At 38.5% G+C, this 13213-nt stretch overlaps 1 protein-coding gene across 3 annotated transcripts in view; it reads left to right on the forward strand.

The window, feature by feature from the left end:
• The first annotated feature begins 742 nt into the window (after positions 1-742).
• Positions 743-13213, forward strand: part of TAFA2 (TAFA chemokine like family member 2) — a 546641-nt gene continuing 534170 nt past the window's right edge. For 2 of the 3 annotated variants that reach the window (XM_032647107.1, XM_032647105.1), the window contains exon 1: positions 802-863. The gene's annotated coding sequence lies outside the window, so the exon portion shown is untranslated. Of the gene's footprint in view, positions 864-13213 lie in introns of all 3 variants that reach the window. The other variant, XM_032647106.1, reaches the window with a different exon arrangement.

The raw sequence follows: 13213 nt of genomic DNA on the forward strand, positions 1-13213 counted from the left end.
ATCAGCTGGGACCTATCTGCTAAAAGCGGGAACAGGGGCGCCTGACGGAGGAACTCCAGCGTCTCGCGGGCGGAAGACTGCCGAGCTCAGAGCCTCTCCTCCTTCCTGCCCCGAACCTCCCCAGCAACTCTCGCACAACGGAGACCCGGGACCTACGAGAGCCAGGAAACTGGAGAAGTACGTGGCGGAGGCTGCTTTTCTGAAGGTGAACTGTTCCGTCCAATTGCCTTTCCCCAGAGAGCAAAAAGGGAGGGCGGGGGAAAAGGAACCGAGTATGCGTGAGTGTGTGTATGTGTGAGAGGCAGAGACGACGTGTGGCAGGAGGAAAAGTCTTTACTCGGCGTTCAAAGCAAACAAATCAGAGATGGAGTAAGAGCGGTAACTGCTGCAAGACCGCCTTGACTCTCGCATTGTGAGGAGCTGAGCGCACCGCGCGCATCCGGCGAGGACCGCTGGCGACCGTGGGCGCTGGCGAGGGCTGCGGGACTTCGGCGTTTCCCCTGTAAACAAATCTTTTGATTACTTTGACTTGTGAAAAACGAGAGGTGGAAAGAAACGAGGCTCCCGCACGCCACCTTCCACCCACTTTAAGGGGATTCCAGTTTGGATGTCTAGAGATTCCTGAACCCTCTTTGCTCTCGGAGGAGGAAACACACGCGCGCGCGCGCACACAAGCACGCTCGGGGCCACACTCACACGCCCTCCACGAGCACACACCACCAGACTTCGGTTCCCTATGCCCCAGAACGGTGACGGCGGATTGGCATCTTGGAAGCGATGCAAGAGCGATAAGGCTGGCGCGGGCCCGCGGAAACTGCAGGAGCATCGCTAGGTGTTGCCGCCACCAGGAAGCCGGGCTGCAGGTAGGTGCCAGCCGCGCCTCCCGCTGGCGCTGGGGACTCGGGCGGCAGCTGGAGGACCCGGGGCCCGGAAGCCCTCCCTTCTCCGGGGGTCGGGGGCTGTAGGGAGCTCGCCCGGGGAAGGCGAGAGGTGATAGCAGATGCTGGTTGGGCGTCCAGGGTATGGGCGGGGGTAGAGGAACGCCGAGAGGGGATCTGAGCAAGTGAAAGGCGGTTCCGAGAGCCTTGCCCTCCCTCTCTTCTGTGCCCCATTTCTCTTAACACAACGAGCGACCCGGCCGAGGTTGAAGTGGGTTTTAATTCGATCCCTCAACCAAACCAATCTCGGTTCGTAACCATTTTGGACTCCTAAAAAGAAGTTGGGGGTCGCGTTCAAGGGAGGATCAATGGGATGTCAGGTCGCTTTTCTGAAATCTCCACTTTCTGTCCACTTCTGATTAGTTAATTCTCGGGCCTGTCTGTAGAGGGTGGCTATTGATTTCTCCACCTCTAACCATTTTCATAAAGAATCTTCTCGATAAGTTCTGGAGCCTCATCTGTGTAAAGGTTTATTTAGATTTGGTACCGGACGCTTTACTACTGAGTGAGATAAAGCTTCAGTAAAGGATACTACAGGAGAGCTTTAGGACAAGGATCATTTAGGAACAGCGTTCAGAAAAAGAACAGCTTCGAGAAACTAACGGTTTTTCATTTATTTCCGCATAGATGGCTCTAGAATCTTGCTAATAGTACACGGTTTTTCTGCTCCACTGCTTTCCTGTCCCTTCCCCCTTCTATTCCAAAAGGCCAGGTTCCACCAAGAGGTGTTTTCTTTAAGCCACTGATCTTCACTTGTCAGTGGGGAACGTGTTATTTCCAGAAACTGCCTTTGTAAAGGAAAGTTTGAGATCCATTGCCCTATTTCTCCTAGAACTGCAGGCTGAGCTATCTAGTCCCCACTTGAAAAGGAGGAACTGTAGGTGGCTTGCAGAGCCCCGTGGTAGACGTGATGCTTTCTAGTCAGTCTTCCACCTCCTGAGCAAGTGTTAAACGATTGCCTGAAGTGTGTGGAATCACAGGTGTAGTCACTACAGTGGATAGCTAGCCTGTTTTCACCTGGTGCTGGGTGAGTTTGGCTTGTGGCAATAAGACAGAAAAGAAAATATCTTCTTTTTGTGAGTGTTAAATACCCTCTTGAATTTTGCAAGCATCATTCTTGAAAAAACCAAAACCAAACAAACCTGTGTGCAACCTTTGCTCTGAAAAGTACCTGCAAAGCAGTCAGTGTATAAGGGTCTTTTACTCATGACAGGATGAATTTTAATGACCATTGACTGCATGATAATTATCTGGTTCCTGTCTTCCCCAGCTAGATTGTTTGAGACATCAACATTCAGACTATTATCAATTAACACTTTAAAACTGCTCTGTTAGGCAATGTAAGTTAAGACAAATGAGTAATTAATTTAAGATTTCTGGGTAAAGTCCTAAATGGCAATAACTAGCAAAGGATTCTGAAGACACTTCTAAAGCCCTTAAAAACCAGGGCATTAAGATTATTTGTATTTATTCCAGCCTTCCCATGTTTGCACATGTACTCTCAGACTGGTGAATCTTTTACAGTTTCAAATTTGGCACCTGAGATCCTTAAAAATGACCAGACACATTTAATCTTCTCTTTTCCTACTTTGTTCTGGATCTCTTCCCCGGGTCAGTTAGTTGTTTGCATACTGACCTTTTTAGAGTCCTAATTTTTAAAACCATCTGTAACCATTGAAAGGCCATTACGAACCACACTGGAGCTTATTTTATTTTCATTTTCTTAATTTTCAATGAAAATAATTAGATTGCATTATTTATAGACAATACTATGAAAGCAGTGTCACACTGCCAACTGCTTAGACACAGTACTTTTAAGAGGCAGAACACAGTTTTAGTGTGTTGCTTTATTCAAATCAGGCATTTTTTGAGACTGAAATCTTGATTCTTGCCTTTAATACAGTTTTGTAATTTAGGATGCTTGAATTTACATATTTATACATAGTGCTATGATATATGTCTCTTACGGAAGAACCAAAAAACCTCAACGTGAAAGCAAACACCTGTAATGCTACAAGTTGTGCTAAAAAGGAACCTAAGCTTTCTGTGTACGTGTGATTTTGAATCTGAAAAGTATTAGCTATTTTAAGTGACAAACTGGAGAGTGAAGATTCACTGAGATCCCATGGATCTATGTCAAAAAAGGTACATATTGCTTGGAGACTGCATTACAGTATTTACTAACCACCGAGTTATAAAAATGTGATGACAACAGCTGTAAAAAGATCTATTTTTAGACATGGCCACTTTTCCTTTTTAAAAATTTATGAAGTGATGAAATTCAGGGGGTGATAGAAGATTTTATGGAAGTTATTTTTTATAATATCAGAAAGGTTTAGTCATCCTGGATTCTGTATCTTTAGTATTTTAATGATGATCCTTTACAATGTGTTTTGGAATATGTAAATGTTGAAAGTGCATTTTAAGTTTGATTTATCACTAATTGCAGGTTATGGATTATCCTATACAGGTAGGGTAAGATGTACCTCCAGCATTTTCCAGACTTTTTTTTTTTTTTTTTTTATCATGGGCCCTAATCAAAGGTACTGTCAGATTCTGCCTAAGTTCAGCTGTGGCAGCAAACTAATGGGCATTTGCCTCTTTAATGCGTGTCCCAAACTAGGAATGTTCCAAAGTGTCATCAGTTATTTCTAATATATTTGAGAAGATGAAACAACCAGAAACAATTCAGTGCCCCTGCTTTTACTTCCCCAGTATTTTATTAGGTATTTATTAGGAATGCCTCATTAAATCACATTATTCTGCAGCTGTTTTGTTCATTGAAGAGTCAAGTAAAAATAAGGAACTTTACGGTGCAATGCAGTTTTGTTTTCTAGGTGAAAAACCATAAGTTGAAGTAAAATAAGCATCTAACATAGCCCCCTTTGATCTATAACTGACATTTACAAATGCAGTTCATCAGCTTGTTATTAGTAGGGCTCCACCAAGACAAAGAGAAGAAACGCATTAACACAGATTGCTGCTAGATATGAAGGCCAAGCCAGCCGAATCAACCTCATGTCTGGTCCACATACCTGCACAGCATTTCACATCCTATATCTTGCTTATGAACCATTGAATTTAATGCCATGTAATATGGTGACTTTGCTATTTTGTTGGAAAATTCTTTGGTTTAGTTTGAATTACTTAGAGCACATGGAACTGTATCACTGGAAGAGGAGGAATAGTCTCACAATGAGTTACTATAAGTCTTTTTAGAGAACAGTTTTACTTTGGGTTTGGAGTGTAGTCTGAAACAGGGGAGGTGGAAAGGTGGGCCTAGCAAACAGAGACCTAGAAATTAGTTTTGGTTTTTAGTTGTCATTGACCACTGATTTACTGGGTATTTTTAGAAAATCTGATTCTATGCATTTGGCACAGTGATTCAGTGCCCTGTCAGTGAAATATAGCTAACAATTCTTATCTTCTGCTTATTCTTAACAGAAATTTTAAGAGGAATGGTTAGACTTCATTGGAATGGGAAGAAAAGTGGTATTTAAATACTTTTCTCTGCAATATGAATCTAATCTCTACTTCTATACATATATATGCACATGCATACGTACATATGCTTTTAATGGGATCCATGTAAAATACTGGTTTAGTATTGAAGGGGGAGGGAATGACTTTTTAAAAAATGTCTACATTTTTAAGGTACCTAGTTTTTCACTATTTTACATGATCTGACCTACAGTGCAACTGGGTAACCGTGGTTTAACAAAGTCATTTATAATTGAGTTTTACTCTTTGAGCCACTGTTGCAGGCAGTATTTTTTCTCTTCAGTTTTTCGGAGATATTTTTATTCATTAGGCTACAAATGCAAAAAAAAAAATCAATTTTGTCCTCTGTGTAGGGGTGCTTTGGGATGTGTTTATTGACACTATGACTAGAAATCTCAACACATTTTAAACAGTGAATATATCTGTATTCTGTCTTTGTTAAATATGTGCCTCCACAGTCAAAACAGAAACTGTGTGTTACATTAGAGCATACTATTCTGGTTTCAAATGGTATCTACAAAATTTCCAGAAACATATTGATAGTATACTCCAAATTTGTTAAATTTCCTAAATGCACCCACTTCCAATGTGTATACCACGTCTTTGTTGGACTTCATCCTGTGCTGTAACTAGGCCACCTAGTCACTGGAATCAGTGAAAATCTAGCATTTTTAGGCAATTGATTATTATTACCATTGAAAAATAAAAGACTTTCAGGTAACTTGGGATTCAGATGAGACATGACTCTATAAACTATAAGGAGAGTACTCCATTTTATTCATGATTATCCCTATAGGGTATGAAATATAGCTAGGGAATCATAGTTTATATTAGATAAAATCCTTTTAATCACTTCCTTCAGTCTCCTAAATTACTCCATAGTACCTGTAATTATTTTATGATTTCTCCTGAATGGCCAGTTAGCAAAAGTACATCTCCCTTTTCCCTAGCAATAGCACAAACATACTTATCAATTAAATTTATATTTCTAATGCTCCTTCTACACAGTAGATTTTGGAAACTCTTTACAGAGAGATTGGATAATGTGATAATGTTGCCTTCTTAGCAATTCTGGTGGTAGGCTAAATTTAGTACTTTGACAAAATGGGGACAATCTGCCAAACAGGTCTTCTTGGCTCTTTTATCTTTGTGCTACGTAAAGCTAACTCTTCACCTAAAGCCCGGGGAGGGCAAAGGTTTGTTTTACTAAATATTTTTATGAGTTGTTTTTTTTAGTCACTGTATAATTGCATGCATGTGCATGCAAAGATTCTAAACCTTACAGTTTGCAGTGTTAATTGCCTGTGGCCTCCTGTCGCTGCATATGGAGCTTTCTGTTGAGTTTAATAATACAGAAAAGATCATGGAGCTGGTAGATTATGCCCCTCTTTATAAGTGAATTCATGAAGGTATCCACAGCAGGCACTATGACAGAAGATTTTTGGAAAAGTGTATATGTGCTTTGGAATGAAAGTTTTCAAGCAGAATGGCTTGGGCTATGAAGATACAAATGGATTATTTCTGGTGCAAAAAAACTGACCACTGAAAATTATTATTTATATGTAAAAACTGTGCCATGGTTTTATTTGGTTCTGGCTGAGTTTTTCTCCCTTTTTTCTTTTTTTAACATCCTTCTTGGAGATTCCAGTGAGAATTGTACTTAAATATTGGAGGAAGTAAATATGCTTTCTCTCTCCTGCTCTATTATGAAAAAGACCACCTATATAAGAAACGCAAGGTGTGTTATTTGTCCTAGTCTGCATTTTTCTGGCTTCACATTTTTTGTCTTGATGGATTGGAGTAGGCAAAGGCAGGCAACTAAAAATGGGTTATGTGGTCATAGGAATCTTAATAACAAAACCTCAACCTATTAATAGAGCACTGAGACTGTTAGAATGGGTTCTTCAAGAGAGCAGGCCTTTGACAGCCCTAAAACTTGGGTCTACTCAAATAATAGAGCTTTATGGACCGATGTAGCGAATTTGTGATTGTTCAGATCAGAAGAATTCAGAAGTGGTCAATTCAGATCATTTGAGGCAAACAACATATGTACTTATATTTTTAATTTATGTTAGCTTATGACAGTTCCAAATTCATTTAAGGTGGAAAAACCTAGTTATTGTTACCATTTCTTTTTCAGTTTAGTTTTCCTTGTTGTAGGTGTATGATGGATGGCATACTCAAATTTGTTGGTGCTGAAGAGTTCAGGAAATTCCTTCTTAGAATGGCCATCAGACATATCAGTAGCAGTGACGTGGTCCTGCTTTTGTTTGTATTTTCTTCAGAAAGTTGAGTTGAATTGAGCGAAACAGCTCTAACTTTACCTCTCTTTTATGGTATAAAAGGAGAAAGGAGATAGATGATCCACCTTTAAGTCAGGCAATCCAAAGCCCAAGGGGAGAGTGAAAGGGCGTTGAAATCTCATACTCCAGAAACCAGAGGCCCCATTTGGGGCAGCTTTAAGTTCGAGGAAAACTCTAACCTAATTTTTTTTTTTCAGGCTTAGTTCTTGAAATGTTGTATCATAGTAGTTTCCTGCTAAGATACATATTTAGCATTATTGCAAACTCCTTTTAGATTGATTGTTGTGTGTTTATAAATACACCAGAACTGGGTCAAAATTTAGACTTTGCTGTTTGAAGTTATATTTGCTCATCACATCATTTGTTGAGTGGTTAAAATTCATTGGCTTGCATTTTGGTTAGCAGATAAATTTTGAAAATGACTATTATAAAACCAGTGTGGTGCAGTGGTGAGAGCTCTGTAGGTGCTTTTCTAACTCTACCAATAAATAACCGTGTAACCACAAGAAAATCAATTTATTTCTCTGTGCCTCAGTTTCTCAGCAATATATTTTCTTCAGTCAAATTTTCAAGATAATTAAAAATGTAATTTTTTCCTGTATTCTGACCTACTAAACATCGTGGTATGGGAAGTATAACAGTATTCCAGGACATACCTTTATTCAGAAAGTCAAGGGACATCTAGCAGAAAAAGTTCCTGGAGCACCAGTAAAAGTTCCATAAATGCTTTTCAGTAAGCAATTTGTAAAAGTTAAGCTTTATTTGATTGGGATGATGATGTTAATGATGATTATGGTGATGACTAAAGACTATAGATGTAGGGATATAAAATTGAATCAGACTATTATTCTGTTTATCCATTTTGCCTAGTTTGCATGATGCTGTTTTGTTGCAAAACAAGTTGTGATAGGCCATGAGTCTTAGGCTTGTTGAGGTTACATGTCTCTTCTCTACTGCTGGTTTTCATAGTCACTGAGATAAAATGGTTTGGTTGATTATTCATTTGCTAACCAGTTCTGTTTGGGTTAATCTTCATATACCTGTTGATAATTAAACACATTCATTCAAAATCTGCATATGAACTTTAGAGAATTTATCCTTGGGAAAGTTCATTCATTTATTCAATAAATATTTATTGAACACTCTCTAGGTGCTTGGAGTATTTCAGTAAACAAAAAAGACAAAGATACAGAATTCACTGTTTTGATATAATAATTGAGGTTTTGAAATGAATCTGGAGGAATGGTTCAACAGTGTATTTGTGTTATATCTGCTCTTACTATTAATTCTTATTTATAACTGTGAAGTACAGTTCTGAAAAGAGTTAAAATAGTTAAAATGTCTGAGTCGGAATGAGTTGTGAAGAAAAATATCACAGTGTGTATTTAAGGTGAGGTAATAATGTAGTTCAGTGGATTGATTCCAGCTCACAAGATGGATGATCAAACTAAGGGTGACACAAACAATAGCTCCTTTTCCTGAGTTACGCACCTGAAAGAAAGAAATTCAGATAGGCTGAATGACTTGAGATCAGTGACATGATGCTTCCTAGAGCCTCTTAAAGGGGTTGCAAATTCAAATGCCTATAGGAGTCAGGCTGGGAATGTGAATGAATGAAGCAGACCAAATGGAAGATGACAAATGGCCACTGACACATAGCCTCACCTACAGTGTTGGGGAGACTGTAGGGAATAGTGGAGAGTCTGGTATTCTGAGTGGGATAGCCGAACCTTGGCTCCACTTGTTGCCATGCCGGAATGTGGGTCTGGTGTTGCCATGATTTGTAGAAGAGAACTTAGATGTGCAGATTTTTTAATGTGAAAGTTTCAGATTTATAAATGATGGTATTAAATTCAAAATTGAAATACTGTGTGGGCCAACAGACATATCTGTGGGCCTTATGCAGGCTAAGGGCCTGCAACATGACTGTGTCACTGCTGACAGAGGGATGTGTGAAGACAGCTAGCTAGGGAGATATGTGTACGCCTGCCCTTCTGTCCTCTGTAGGCACAATCCTCCAACCCCAGTTGCATCTGGAGCCAGGGTGGTTGACAGTAAAAGGCTCAGCTGGAGATGCTGAATGATAATAATGAGTGGTTTAATCTCACCGCTGTTTTCATTTTTCTTCTGATTGACTCATTGTTGCTGAACTCACCTTGAAGCTGGTGGTACCTTGGAGGGTTTAGGAGATGTGCTGGGAATACAGAAGTTTAAGTTTATGCCAGATAGTTGGAAAGGCTCTATAGTTCAGTAAAACCTATCCCTTTAGATCGGTGCTTCTTAAACTTTGACGCGCACACTGATCATCTGGGGGAATTTTGCTAAAATGCAGGTTCTGCAGTGGGGCCTGGAGATTCTGCATGTCTAACAAGCTCCTGGGTGAAGCTAATGCGGCTGGTACTTGAGTCGCAAGGCTTTAGAGAGCTTCTTTACCACTGAGTTTCATTTCATGCACACAGAAAGGTTGGAAGCCTCCAATTCTTACTTCTCAGACATAGACATGTTCCTCCTTGTAGTAAGCAGCATAAACCTGGCCACTGACTCTAAACACTTTTCTCAGAGGCTCTTTAATCTGAGCACAGAATTCATAAGTGTTCAATTTAGTATTGAAAACATAATAGCTTATCATTTAGGGAGTTTAACTTCTTCATATTTTATTAATAGTATTTTCACTAAACCAGTTTTACTAATGCCAGAAGTGTCGTAGCTCAGATGTGTGACTCTAATCTATTAAGAAAAGACCTGGGTCTCATGTCACGAGCTCAGTTCAAAAAATTTTGTTGCCAGTTTTATCAATGCCCTGGAAATTCTTACATGTTTTCTTATTCTGGTGTACTAATTATAAACTGAGATTAGATTTAGACATGTCAGTCTGAGAGAGTGAAGCAATTTGTTTTCTTGCAAGTTGTATGATTAATATAGTTTGTAATAGTAATGCTATTAAATCTTACTTAGGTTCTTTTAAGTGCTTTTAATAGACATTTCTGTTATATTGAATAGCTTTGCTTATAGCTGAGTAATGATATGAATTGATTTTACTGAGTCCATTAGACTGTAAGCTCTGTGAGGCAGAACCGTGTTTAACACGTTTCTATTGATCCCTGGTGCTTCGCACAGTGTCTGGCACATAACAGTACCTAATAAATTTAATGGGAAAATGATCAATAGTTCATATTGATAGAATGTCTTTTTGTTTGTTTCTTCAATGTGTCAAGAAGTATTCTATGAAGAACTGTCATTTATTCTAATTGTGTGTTTGTTGTGCGTGTGTGTGTGAGAGAGAGAGCATTTATTTTGACCCGCACTTTCCATCTCTAACCTGAAAGGTATATTAGCATTAAAAAATAAATACATTCTAGGCAAAACAGCAAGGACAGAAACAAAATGAGCATGCTGACCGATATTCCCATTCTTTCTACAATTTATTGTAACCTGGAGGTTTAGAGACTACGTATGCTTGTGATTCTACTGTTGTTTGAATTAAATAATATTTGTCAATGTCAGATTTAAGTGTTGTTAATCACATATGGAATATATTTTGATTACTCTTGTCAGTGACTTGACATCATTCATTAGGGAATTTAAAGCCATTTATTCTTATCTACATAATTACCATTTTCATAATTTATCATGAACCAGATTTACTTATTTCACCTTCAGGAACACTATTGACTGTGATATCATTGTTCTTGGCTTCAATGATGTTGAAAATTACTGGTGTTCTAATTTTAAATGCTATTTAGTAAAGATAGTACGTATTCAAGTATTGATTTTATTTTAGTCCTTCAGGGTTAAGCAAAGCTTTTAAATGCTTGCACCATAGATAATTTCACAAAATTAAAATTCTTTGACTGTATTTGAATATGAAGCAAACTCATATGTATTATAAAACCAAAAAAAGTCAACTCATTATATCATTAAAAACTTAAGGTTGAATTATTGCATCGTCTTTATTTTAAAAGATTGCATTAAACTGGTTATATTAGCATTCTTATATACTTAAAAAGCTGCTCAAAACCCTTAAATATAATGTCTTCACTCTTTAAAGTATAAAGTATATTTTTGGAACTTTTTAATGAGTCAAAGGACAGAGTTTAAATTGAAGGGATATGATTTTTCTCTGTATTGTCCAAAAACACTCATACTTTTATAATTAAGATCTAAGGCTGTTGAGCTACGGACACTGTGGAACTTATTGAAAAAGACAGATCTATACTTCTTTCCCAACCCAATCTCAAATATGAGATTAATGAAAAATTTAGGTACTGTATAGTACTGAAAGATTTTCAAAATCCATAAGTAGAATTAAAATCAAGCTTATTGTATATTGGTGAAACTTTTGGAGCAAAGTTTCTGTTATATTTCTGGGAAGACTGTGTGAGCTATGGTCTTCCTTGACTAGAATCTTTTCCTAGCCGCTGATTACCTCTAGTCTTTAAAATGGGCCTCAGGGTTTGTGGCGAATATTTCATTTTGTATTTTGTGAAATCTGCTTCAAGTTCACTGGGTAGATGGTATGGCAGACCGGAGTGAAAGGAAAGCAAAAAGCAGACTGAATAACTGACAATAAGGGACTATAAAGGTGGCAGGGTTAGCATTTTGTAGGATATGATGGGGAAAAGGTATTAGATAGGAGGTCAGATGGAGTGAAAGGGAAGAAAAAGGGTCAGAAGGGAGGTTCGTTCTAGCTAGAATTTTTATACAACAAAAAGAGGAAATAATTGACCTTTGAGAGAAGGAAAAAGACAAAGAGTACATCCATTGTCATCCTTGGGGAACAAAGAGGTAAAGTGGCAACAAGCTAAAGTAAAGTTACAGAGGAGGGAAAGATGTATGGTGCCAAATCAGTTTTTCCCTCTTGATCTTGTCAAAACTCTGTCCAGGAATAAGAACTTTCTGTCAGGTTTTATTGTTTTTTGTGTTTTTCGTTTTTTTAAACCAAACTAAAAGAAAGAATGGATCCTAGTTCTGACCTCACCTACATGTAGTCAACCCTGAAAAAAGTTACTGAACATTTTTGTCATCAGTTTTTCTCAGTGGTAAATAAGATGATTGGATTTCATGATTACTTAGATCTCTCTAAGCTCTATAAGTCAGTGATGACCGTAGGTCATCCTTCTGTGCTTCTATTCTGTCCCCTGAACATATCTTAGACACTGCCCTGTCTGCTTCCTTCCTAGACTGAAATTTTTGATCTAGAAATGTGTTTTATTCTTCAACTTGTACTACCTAAGCCTACTCTAGAATATTCAGGCAGTTACTAAGTGTGTTATTAATTGATCTTTAGTTTTGTTATACTATATTTTTTATCTTCATAATAAACAGTGGTGTGTTCTAGAGGCATAAATAATAACATTTGTATGCTGCTGTATTGTTTATAAAACAGTTTAATGCATGTGATTTCATTTGATGTTTAAAATGGCTATGAGTTAGGGATAAGTGCTATCCTCAATTTCAGGTGAGGAAACTGATAGAGACTGGTAAAAATCATACAACTAGTGAGTGCCAAGAGGTTGGCTTGAATTCAAAGCCTATCTGTTGGGAGAAAATTCTCCCTGGGTCTCTCAAGACACTAAGTACCCTTTTGTTCCATAATATCTTTTTAAGGATGTTTAGAAAGTGATCAGTCTTGGATGATAATGTCTTCCTCTGAATCACAGGGCAGATTTGCTTGCTGTCCAGCATAATAAAATAATGTCTCCCTCCAAGGCAAAGGGCATGTCTGCTTGTAGCCCATCATAAAAGATTTCCTAATCTCAAGGCTCCACAAACCAAGGCATGTGCAACATACATATGGGCTGCTTTGTATCACACCTGTGGGACTTGCGGACAAAGGGAACTGACTCGAAAGTGATGTTCATGCTTCTTGCTATGTAACAAGTCCTCTGACGAAGGAGTCTTGTGTCTTTTGCCAGCATCCATAAAATATGGCAGGCTTCCAAGTAGCATAAAAAATCTCAGACTCTTTGTAGTTCTTAACAGTACATCTTTATGTTACATTAAAGAAAGTCTCTTTTTCTTTATGTAGTTTATGTCCACTTTCATAGCCACTCTAAGAAGAATTGTAACAAAATTAATGACCTATTATACACACTGCCAGGCTTTTAGTTCTGAGGACCCTCTTCAGACCCATCCTCCTCTGATATTTAGAAAGATCCTTTGGTGGCACTATAGAGGGGAGGTTCCATGGCATCCAGAATAGGAAGCCAGGGAGACCAGCTAGAGAGCTAGTGAGAATTGGCAAGAGTTTGACAAAAAATGTTGGAAGAAGGGAGGAAGAAAAGGCACAATTTAGAGGTAGGAGATGGAACCAATTGGTCCTGGAGACGGAATGTGCCGAAGAGGGAAAGGGTCAAGAATAGGTCCTGGCTTGGGCGACTGGTGCTGTTTATACAGTGAGATCCCCAAAGCTACTCTAGTCTGTTTAGATGAAGATAGTTGGTTTAATTTTAAGTATTCTGAGTTTGAGGT

This window comes from Phocoena sinus, chromosome 10 (genome assembly GCF_008692025.1).
Source record: "Phocoena sinus isolate mPhoSin1 chromosome 10, mPhoSin1.pri, whole genome shotgun sequence".
NCBI lineage: Eukaryota > Metazoa > Chordata > Mammalia > Artiodactyla > Phocoenidae > Phocoena > Phocoena sinus.